Source organism: Oncorhynchus masou, unplaced genomic scaffold (genome assembly GCF_036934945.1).
Source record: "Oncorhynchus masou masou isolate Uvic2021 unplaced genomic scaffold, UVic_Omas_1.1 unplaced_scaffold_4016, whole genome shotgun sequence".
Taxonomy (NCBI): domain Eukaryota; kingdom Metazoa; phylum Chordata; class Actinopteri; order Salmoniformes; family Salmonidae; genus Oncorhynchus; species Oncorhynchus masou.
This window is the reverse complement of record NW_027010416.1, coordinates 1-10,870: the sequence shown is the minus strand read 5'-3', so window position 1 is coordinate 10,870 and position 10,870 is coordinate 1.

The window sequence follows — 10,870 nt, the reverse complement described above, 5'->3', positions numbered from 1 at the left end:
TTAGTACTCAGGCAGTGCCCTATGGTTAAGAAGTATCCTGGGTATTAGAACTCAGGCAGTGCCCTATGGTTAAGAAGTATCCTGGGTATTAGTACTCAGGCAGTGCCCTATGGTTAAGAAGTATCCTGGGTATTAGTACTCAGGCAGTGCCCTATGGTTAAGAAGTATCCTGGGTATTAGTACTCAGGCAGTGCCCTATGGTTAAGAAGTATCCTGGGTATTAGTACTCAGGCAGTGCCCTATTGTTAAGAAGTATCCTGGGTATTAGTACTCAGGCAGTGCCTTATGGTTAAGAAGTATCCTGGGTATTAGTACTCAGGCAGTGCCCTATTGTTAAGAAGTATCCTGGGTATTAGTACTCAGGCAGTGCCCTATGGTTAAGAAGTATCCTGGGTATTAGTACTCAGGCAGTGCCCTATGGTTAAGAAGTATCCTGGGTATTAGAACTGGCACGTGCAATAAATCAATAGTCGGGCCTTGCCATTGAACCGCATGAGAATAAATGTACCGCGTCAGAACACTAACTCCCTACCAGCTTTTCAGTAAACATCGACTGCAGGGTGAGAGGGGGAGGAGGGGCGAGGGCATGGGGTGCGGAGGGGGTAGGAGGAAGGTTGTGCTCAATGGGGAGGGTGAGAGGGGGAGGAGGGGCGAGGGCATGCGGTGCGGAGGGGGTAGGAGGAAGGGTGTGCTCAATGGGGAGGGGAGGGTGAGAGGGGGAGGAGGGGCGAGGGCATGGGGTGCGGAGGGGGTAGGAGGAAGGGTGTGCTCAATGGGGAGGGTGAGAGGGGGAGGAGGGGCGAGGGCATGGGGTGCGGAGGGGGTAGGAGGAAGGGTGTGCTCAATGGGGAGGGGAGGGTGAGAGGGGGAGGAGGGGCGAGGGCATGGGGTGCGGAGGGGGTAGGAGGAAGGGTGTGCTCAATGGGGAGGGGAGGGTGCGAGGGGGAGGAGGGGCGAGGGCATGGGGTGCGGAGGGGGTAGGAGGAAGGGTGTGCTCAATGGGGAGGGGAGGGTGAGAGGGGGAGGAGGGGCGAGGGCATGGGGTGCGGAGGGGGTAGGAGGAAGGGTGTGCTCAATGGGGAGGGGAGGGTGCGAGGGGGAGGAGGGGCGAGGGCATGGGGTGCGGAGGGGGTAGGAGGAAGGGTGTGCTCAATGGGGAGGGGAGGGTGAGGAGGAGTGAGGCAGACGGGTGAGGGGTAAGGGAGGGGAATTCATTCATTAATGACGACATTAAACTCTACAGTCTACCACGTCAACACTGAAACTATCTGGCACTGTCTCTGACAGAAACTCTGCTTATTTACTCTACAAAGTACATCAAGAGGAATAAGGTTTACACAAATAATTACCCCAGACACTTTCCCTCCTCATAACATATAATTCCTGCACCATTTGCCCAAATAAACTGCATTAAGAGCAACCACATGTAGCCACTTCACTATGGTGTGAGGGGAAAGCTTGGCGTAGACCAGGTCACAAAATGGCAGCTCATGGCCATATGACTGAGTGGTGGTGCATTAAGTGGCGTTCGTGCTTGTAAGACATGTTAGCACATTAAAAGATGTTAATATTTGAACCCAATTGTAAATGGAGTTAGAAAAGACTTTTCTTCCCACGGTGGTTCTTGTAAGGAGCATAGTTTATGAATACCGACTGCTTCTCAAATAAACCTTTCCATCCAGTGCCACACACATACCCTCAGATCAAACCGCTACAACTCCAGTATAGGCTACGCTAGAATACAATATCAAACGGTGGAAGTAGGGAAATAAACACATTTAAGAGGCCAGTGTCCTGCTTGATTTCCTTATCAGTCAATCTGCCTCCATATTGCTGTTTTTGCTTATGATATACCCTTAAGAGCTGTAACATATACAGTGTTGTGTGTTGTGTTATTACTGTAATATATACAGTATAGTGTGTTGTGTTATTACTGTAATATATACAGTATAGTGTGTTGTGTTATTACTGTAATGTATACAGTATAGTGTGTTGTGTTATTACTGTAATATATACCGTATAGTGTGTTGTGTTATTACTGTAATATATACAGTATAGTGTGTTGTGTTATTACTGTAATATATACAGGTTATAACTGTCACTCAACTCAGCAGCATGTCCTCCATGTAGACATAATGTGCTTTACAACTGGCTTGAGGAACAACTTTCCCCAAACAGCAGATCTAGGATAAGATGACCTGTTCCTCAACCCTATCCATAACTAAGGTGGAAAAGAAGCATCTAATCATGGACCAGCATTTCGGGTACAACTTCTAACAACTTCTAACTCCTACAGTGGTTTCATGACAGAAACCCATGTCAATACTCACCTCTAGTGGATTACAAAGTCAAATCTATCCCTCTTTCAAATTCCAAATTTTCCTACAATAAGATATCACAGCCAAGGAGGATATAGGAAATTATTATTATTGTTTTGACATCCACATGATTTAATTTCCGTTATTGAATATTTACCATGTCATTATTCTGTTTGTGTTTCAGGCAAATTCACCCAATCACACTCAGCACCTATCTAGTGGGCTATGGTTTACAGTAGCCAGTTTGGTTGCTGTCCAACTGGTCTCGGTCAGGACAGTCAAATAAGCAGCAGTGAGAGTTCACAAGGAAACTATTTCTCCCACGTTCCATTGGCTCATTGCAGAAAGAGGAGCAAGGCACTGATTTCCCATGAGGTGAACAGACCCCCCTACGTCTAGAGAACTGTCCCTGGACGCACCCAGTGGGTTCTTTCTCTCTCTCCTCTTCTATCTCTCTCTCTCTGTGTATCTCTATCCTTCTCCTCTCTTCTCCCTCCTATTTCTGTCTGTATAACTATTTCTCTCAACCTTTCTCACTCTCTCTCCTTCCTTCCGTCCAGTGGAGTAAAGTCCTTAAGTAAAGCTAATTTAAAGTACTACTTAAGTTGTTTTTTGGGGTATATGTACTTTACTATTTATATTTTTTACAGCTTTTACTTTTACTTCACTACATTCCTAAAGAAAATAATATAATTTTTAATCCATACATTTTCCCTGAAACCCAATTCACACACTTATCAAGAGAACATCCCTGGTCATCCCTAGGGCGGACTGGCGGACTCACTCAACACAAATGCTTTATTTGTAAATTATGTCTGAGTGTTGGAGTGTGCCCCAGGCTATCCATCAATAAAAACATTACAAAATAAATTGTGCCGTCTGGTTTGCTTAATATAAGGAATTTGAAAGGGTTTAACTCCGTTTCCGGGTTGGAGCGAGCGGTCGCATCTACACTTCGGTCCGCAGGTAGTATAACTTTTCATTACATTTTTCATTACATTTCATTATAGTACAACGGTTTGATTTGTCTAATCTTAGCAATTTCTTCTTAGCTAGCTACATAGCCGTCTTTGTATCAAAGATAATTGCGCAATTATCGTATTTCGTCGTCCTAACGTAGTCTACACTGCTATCTGCCCAGCAGCTAGCTAAGCAGCTAGCTAACGTCCACTGTCCACCAGCACTGTAGAAACTATTACACTCAACTGAACGACTCGATTAGTGAAGTGTTAGCTAGCTACATAGTTGTCTTTGCTGTCTTCGTATCCAAGATAATTGTGTAGTTTAGAGTGTGTAGACTTAGAGTGATTATCTTAATTTACCGAGGTTAGCTAGCCAGCTATTTGTCGTCCTTAACGTAGGAGATACTGCTAGCTAGCTAGCCAACAGCTAGCCAACCTCTACCGAATAGAACTTCAACTAACCGGTCAACATTCCGCTTCGCTCCACAGGTAGTATCACATTTTCATTTCACTTCATTACAGTACAACGGTTTGATTTGTTTGATCGTAGCTAGCTAGCTACATAGCCGTCTTTGTATCTAAGACAATTGTGTAGTCTAGAGCGATTTTCTAGGTTAGCTAGCCAGCTATTGTCGTTCTTTTAACGTAACGTAACGCAATCAACACTGCTAGCTAGCCAGCTAGCCCCCGAATAGCAGCACTGTAGAAACTATTACAGTACAACGGTTTGATTTGTTTGATCGTAGCTAGCTAGCTACATAGCCGTCTTTGTATCTAAGACAATTGTGTAGTCTAGAGCGATTTTCTAGGTTAGCTAGCCAGCTATTGTCGTTCTTTTAACGTAACGTAACGCAATCAACACTGCTAGCTAGCCAGCTAGCCCCCGAATAGCAACACTGTAGAAACTATTACACTCGACGGAACGACTTGATTAGTGTAGTGTCAACATCGCAGCCACTGCCAGCTAGCCTACAAAGTCAACAACGCAGCCACTGCCAGCTAGCCTACTCCAGCAGTACTGTATCATTTCAATCATTTTAGTCAATAAGATTCTTGCTACGTAAGCTTAACTTTCTGAACATTCGAGACGTGTAGTCCACTTGTCATTCCAATCTCCTTTGCTTTAGCGTAGCCTCTTCTGTAGCCTGTCAACTATGTGTCTATCTATCCCTGTTCTCTCCTCTCTGCACAGACCATACAAACGCTCCACACCGCGTGGCCGCGGCCACCCTGATCTGGTGGTCCCAGCGCGCACGACCCACGTGGAGTTCCAGGTCTCCGGTAGCCTCTGGAACTACCGATCTGCGGCCAACAAGGCAGAGTTCATCTCAGCCTATGCCTCCCTCCAGTCCCTCGACTTCTTGGCACTGACGGAAACATGGATCACCACAGATAACACTGCTACTCCTACTGCTCTCTCTTCGTCCGCCCACGTGTTCTCGCACACCCCGAGAGCTTCTGGTCAGCGGGGTGGTGGCACCGGGATCCTCATCTCTCCCAAGTGGTCATTCTCTCTTTCTCCCCTTACCCATCTGTCTATCGCCTCCTTTGAATTCCATGCTGTCACAGTTACCAGCCCTTTCAAGCTTAACATCCTTATCATTTATCGCCCTCCAGGTTCCCTCGGAGAGTTCATCAATGAGCTTGATGCCTTGATAAGCTCCTTTCCTGAGGACGGCTCACCTCTCACAGTCCTGGGCGACTTTAACCTCCCTACGCCTACCTTTGACTCATTCCTCTCTGCCTCCTTCTTTCCACTCCTCTCCTCTTTTGACCTCACCCTCTCACCTTCCCCCCCTACTCACAAGGCAGGCAATACGCTCGACCTCATCTTTACTAGATGCTGTTCTTCAACTAACCTCATTGCAACTCCCCTCCAAGTCTCCGACCACTACCTTGTATCCTTTTCCCTCTCGCTCTCATCCAACACTTCCCACACTGCCCCTACTCGGATGGTATCGCGCCGTCCCAACCTACGCTCTCTCTCCCCCGCTACTCTCTCCTCTTCCATCCTATCATCTCTTCCCTCTGCTCATACCTTCTCCAACCTATCTCCTGATTCTGCCTCCTCAACCCTCCTCTCTTCCCTTTCTGCATCCTTTGACTCTCTATGTCCCCTATCCTCCAGGCCGGCTCGGTCCTCCCCTCCCGCTCCGTGGCTCGACGACTCATTGCGAGCTCACAGAACAGAGCTCCGGGCAGCCGAGCGGAAATGGAGGAAAACTCGCCTCCCTGCGGACCTGGCATCCTTTCACTCCCTCCTCTCTACATTTTCCTCCTCTGTCTCTGCTGCTAAAGCCACTTTCTACCACACTAAATTCCAAGCATCTGCCTCTAACCCTAGGAAGCTCTTTGCCACCTTCTCCTCCCTCCTGAATCCTCCTCCCCCTCCCCCCCTCCTCCCTCTCTGCAGATGACTTCGTCAACCATTTTGAAAAGAAGGTCGATGACATCCGATCCTCGTTTGCTAAGTCAAACGACACTGCTGGTTCTGCTCACACTGCCCTACCCTGTGCTCTGACCTCTTTCTCCCCTCTCTCTCCAGATGAAATCTCGCTTCTTGTGACGGCCGGCCGCCCAACAACCTGCCCGCTTGACCCTATCCCCTCCATTTCCGGAGACCTTCTCCCTTACCTCACCTCGCTCATCAACTCATCCCTGACCGCTGGCTACGTCCCTTCCGTCTTCAAGAGAGCGAGAGTTGCACCCCTTCTGAAAAAACCTACACTCGATCCCTCCGATGTCAACAACTACAGACCAGTATCCCTTCTTTCTTTTCTCTCCAAAACTCTTGAACGTGCCGTCCTTGGCCATCTCTCTCAGAATGACCTTCTTGATCCAAATCAGTCAGGTTTCAAGACTAGTCATTCAACTAAGACTGCTCTTCTCTGTATCACGGAGGCGCTCCGCACTGCTAAAGCTAACTCTCTCTCCTCTGCTCTCATCCTTCTAGACCTATCGGCTGCCTTCGATACTGTGAACCATCAGATCCTCCTCTCCACCCTCTCCGAGTTGGGCATCTCCGGTGCGGCCCACGCTTGGATTGCGTCCTACCTGACAGGTCGCTCCTACCAGGTGGCGTGGCGAGAATCTGTCTCCTGTTCTAGGCCCTCTCCTATTCTCGCTATACACCAAGTCACTTGGCTCTGTCATAACCTCACATGGTCTCTCCTATCATTGCTATGCAGACGACACACAATTAATCTTCTCCTTTCCCCCTTCTGATGACCAGGTGGCGAATCGCATCTCTGCATATCAGTGTGGATGACGGATCACCACCTCAAGCTGAACCTCGGCAAGACGGAGCTGCTCTTCCTCCCGGGGAAGGACTGCCCGTTCCATGATCTCGCCATCACGGTTGACAACTCCATTGTGTCCTCCTCCCAGAGCGCTAAGAACCTTGGCGTGATCCTGGACAACACCCTGTCGTTCTCAACCAACATCATGGCGGTGGCCCGTTCAGTGTGGATGACGGATCACCACCTCAAGCTGAACCTCGGCAAGACGGAGCTGCTCTTCCTCCCGGGGAAGGACTGCCCGTTCCATGATCTCGCCATCACGGTTGACAACTCCATTGTGTCCTCCTCCCAGAGCGCTAAGAACCTTGGCGTGATCCTGGACAACACCCTGTCGTTCTCAACCAACATCATGGCGGTGGCCCGTTCCTGTAGGTTCATGCTCTACAACATCCGCAGAGTACGACCCTGCCTCACTCAGGAAGCGGCGCAGGTCCTAATCCAGGCACTTGTCATCTCCCGTCTGGATTACTGCAACTCGCTGTTGGCTGGGCTCCCTGCCTGTGCCATTAAACCCCTACAACTCATCCAGAACGCCGCAGCCCGTCTGGTGTTCAACCTTCCCAAGTTCTCTCACGTCACCCCGCTCCTCCGCTCTCTCCACTGGCTTCCAGTTGAAGCTCGCATCCGCTACAAGACCATGGTGCTTGCCTACGGAGCTGTGAAGGGAACGGCACCGCAGTACCTCCAGGCTCTGATCAGGCCCTACACCCAAACAAGGGCACTGCGTTCATCCACCTCTGGCCTGCTCGCTCCCTACCACTGAGGAAGTACAGTTCCCGCTCAGCCCAGTCAAAACTGTTCGCTGCTCTGGCCCCCCAATGGTGGAACAAACTCCTCACGACGCCAGGACAGCGGAGTCAATCACCACCTTCCGGAGACACCTGAAACCCCACCTCTTCAAGGAATACCTAGGATAGGATAAGTAATCCTTCTCACCCCCCCTTAAATGATTTAGATGCACTATTGTAAAGTGGCTGTTCCACTGGATGTCAGAAGGTGAATTCACCAATTTGTAAGTCGCTCTGGATAAGAGCGTCTGCTAAATGACTTAAATGTAAATGTAAATGTACATTTTAGCAATTCCATTCACCTGAGTATATTTAAAACCAAATACTTCTAGACTTTTACTCAAGTTTTATTTTACTGGGTGACTTTCACTTATACTTGAATCATTTTCTATTAAGGTACAGTATGTTTACTTTTACTCAAGTATAACAATTTAGTACTTTTTCCACCATTGCTTCCATCCCCCCATGGCTTTAACTAGGATCGTAGCCAGATTCACCACAATAAACTTGTTGGTGGGATGATATGACCTTGAAGACAGCCTCAGGAGAACAAGACGAAAAAGTGGAAAGATGTTTACTGAACTTCTACTGGGACAATCTATTAATACACGTCTGGCACGGCATTGAGCGGCCGGGGACTGTGACATTGTCAAGAATGTCCGAAACAGTACTGAAGATGAGCATGGAAATATACGATATCAACAACTAGGATGGGATTATTCTAGAAGTATCAGGGGAGATTGAGATGTTTTCCTATTCACTGATATGGATATTGGACAGTAGGCCTTATGTAGATTTGATACATCCACAAGGGCCCAATGATGACCTATGAACTATAGACACACATATACTGGAAAGTGACAAACCCCAAATAAAATGGTCATAGATCGATGGGAGATGGCATGGTTGAAAGACTCGTTTTTTTAATGAATACCGAGAATCCTAATAATGACCTCTATATCCAGGTTGTAGCCATGGTTTCAGAATATGGGCTACGCACAGAGAGCAGACAGAGACAAAAAGAGCATTGTATTCCTCTACCAACTCTTCATGCTTCATTTCACACTGGAACGCTACTGCAGATAGCCAGGCTATTACGCAATGTGTTCCAATACAATACAGTGTGTGCTCCCCAAATGGGACCCTATTCCCTATAAAGTGCACTACTTTTGACAAGGGCTCTGGTCAAAAGTAGTGCACTAGTTAGGGATAGGGGCCATTTGGGACACAGACAGTGTGTTCCTTGTTTGACAGGATGTGATGAAAAGAAGCTGATACGTGATGTATTGAACACGATGGACTTTTTTCTTATAGAGGCCATATTACAACATATTGTTATTATTGGGTTCGTTAGCTGAAGCTCAACTCGCTGTGAAACCAATTATAGTGTCAGAACATGAACACAACATATTGTCTGTACTAAAGTGGGTGGCGGTGTTGAGCGAAACATTGGTGCTGTTCAACCCAAGAGGCCTAAAGTACTTTAGCTCCCTGTTAATGTAGTGGGGCACCACTCAGAACCTGCCATGAGTATACAGACTGTTACCCATCCACCCTCCACCACTATCCCCCTCTCCCTCTCTCTCACTGTCCCTCAGGGATGGAGAGAATACTCCCTCTCCCTCTCTCTCACTGTCCCTCAGAGATGGAGAGAATACTCCCTCTCCCTCTCTCTCACTGTTCCTCAGAGATGGAGAGAATACTCCTTCTCCCTCTCTCTCACTGTCCCTCAGAGATGGAGAGAATACTCCCTCTCTCTCTCTCTCACTGTTCCTCAGAGATGGAGAGAATACTCCCTCTCTCTCTCTCTCTCTCTCTCTCTCTCTCACTGTCCCTCAGAGATGGAGAGAATACTCCCTCTCTCACTGTCCCTCAGAGATGGAGAGAATACTCCCTCTCCCTCTCCCTCTCTCTCACTGTCCCTCAGAGATGGAGAGAATACTCCCTCTCCCTCTCTCTCACTGTTCCTCAGAGATGGAGAGAATACTCCCTCTCTCTCACTGTCCCTCAGAGATGGAGAGAATACTCCCTTTCTCTCACTGTCCCTCAGAGATGGAGAGAATACTCCCTCTCCCTCACTGTCCCTCAGAGATGGAGAGAATACTCCCTCTCTCTCACTGTCCCTCAGAGATGGAGAGAATACTCCCTCTCTCTCACTGTCCCTCAGAGATGGAGAGAATACTCCCTCTCTCACTGTCCCTCAGAGATGGAGAGAATACTCCCTCCCTCTCTCTCACTGTCCCTCAGAGATGGAGAGAATACTCCCTCTCCCTCTCTCTCACTGTTCCTCAGAGATGGAGAGAATACTCCCTTTCTCTCTCACTGTCCCTCAGAGATGGAGAGAATACTCCCTCTCCCTCTCCCTCACTGTCCCTCAGAGATGGAGAGAATACTCCCTCTCTCTCTCTCTGTCCCTCAGAGATGGAGAGAATACTCCCTCTCTCTCTCTCTGTCCCTCAGAGATGGAGAGAATACTCCTCTCTCTCACTGTCCCTCAGAGATGGAGAGAATACTCTCTCTCTCTCTCACTCTCCCTGTCCCTCACTGTCCCTCAGAGATGGAGAGAATACTGTCCCTCTCTCTCCCCTCTCTCTCACTGTCCCTCAGAGATGGAGAGAATACTCCCTCTCTCTCTCACTGTCCCTCAGAGATGGAGAGAATACTCCCTCTCTCTCTCTCTCTCACTGTCCCTCAGAGATGGAGAGAATACTCACTGTCCCTCAGAGATGGAGAGAATACTCCCTCTCTCTCACTGTCCCTCAGAGATGGAGAGAATACTCTCTCTCACTGTCCCTCCTCTCTCTCACTGTCCCTCAGAGATGGAGAGAATACTCCCCTCTCCCTCTCTCTCACTGTCCCTCAGAGATGGAGAGAATACTCCCTCTCTCTCACTGTCCCTCAGAGATGGAGAGAATACTCCCTCTCTCCTCTCTCTCACTGTCCCTCAGAGATGGAGAGAATACTCCCCCTCTCTCCTCTCTCTCACTGTCCCTCAGAGATGGAGAGAATACTCCCTCCCTCTCTCTCTCACTGTCCCTCAGAGATGGAGAGAATACTCCCCCCTCTCTCTCTCTCTCTCACTGTCCCTCAGAGATGGAGAGAATACTCCTGTCCCTCTCTCTCTCTCTCTCACTGTCCCTCAGAGATGGAGAGAATACTCTCTCTCTCTCTCTCTCACTGTCCCTCAGAGATGGAGAGAATACTCCCTCTCTCTCTCACTGTCCCTCAGAGATGGAGAGAATCTCTCTCTCTCTCTCACTGTCCCTCAGAGATGGAGAGAATACTCTCTCTCTCACTGTCCCTCAGAGATGGAGAGAATACTCCCTCTCTCACTGTCCCTCAGAGATGGAGAGAATACTCCCTCTCCCTCTCTCTCACTGTCCCTCAGAGATGGAGAGAATACTCCCTCTCTCTCTCTCTCTCACTGTCCCTCGGAGATGGAGAGAATACTCCCTCTCCCTCTCTCTCACTGTCCCTCAGAGATGGAGAGAATACTCCCTCTC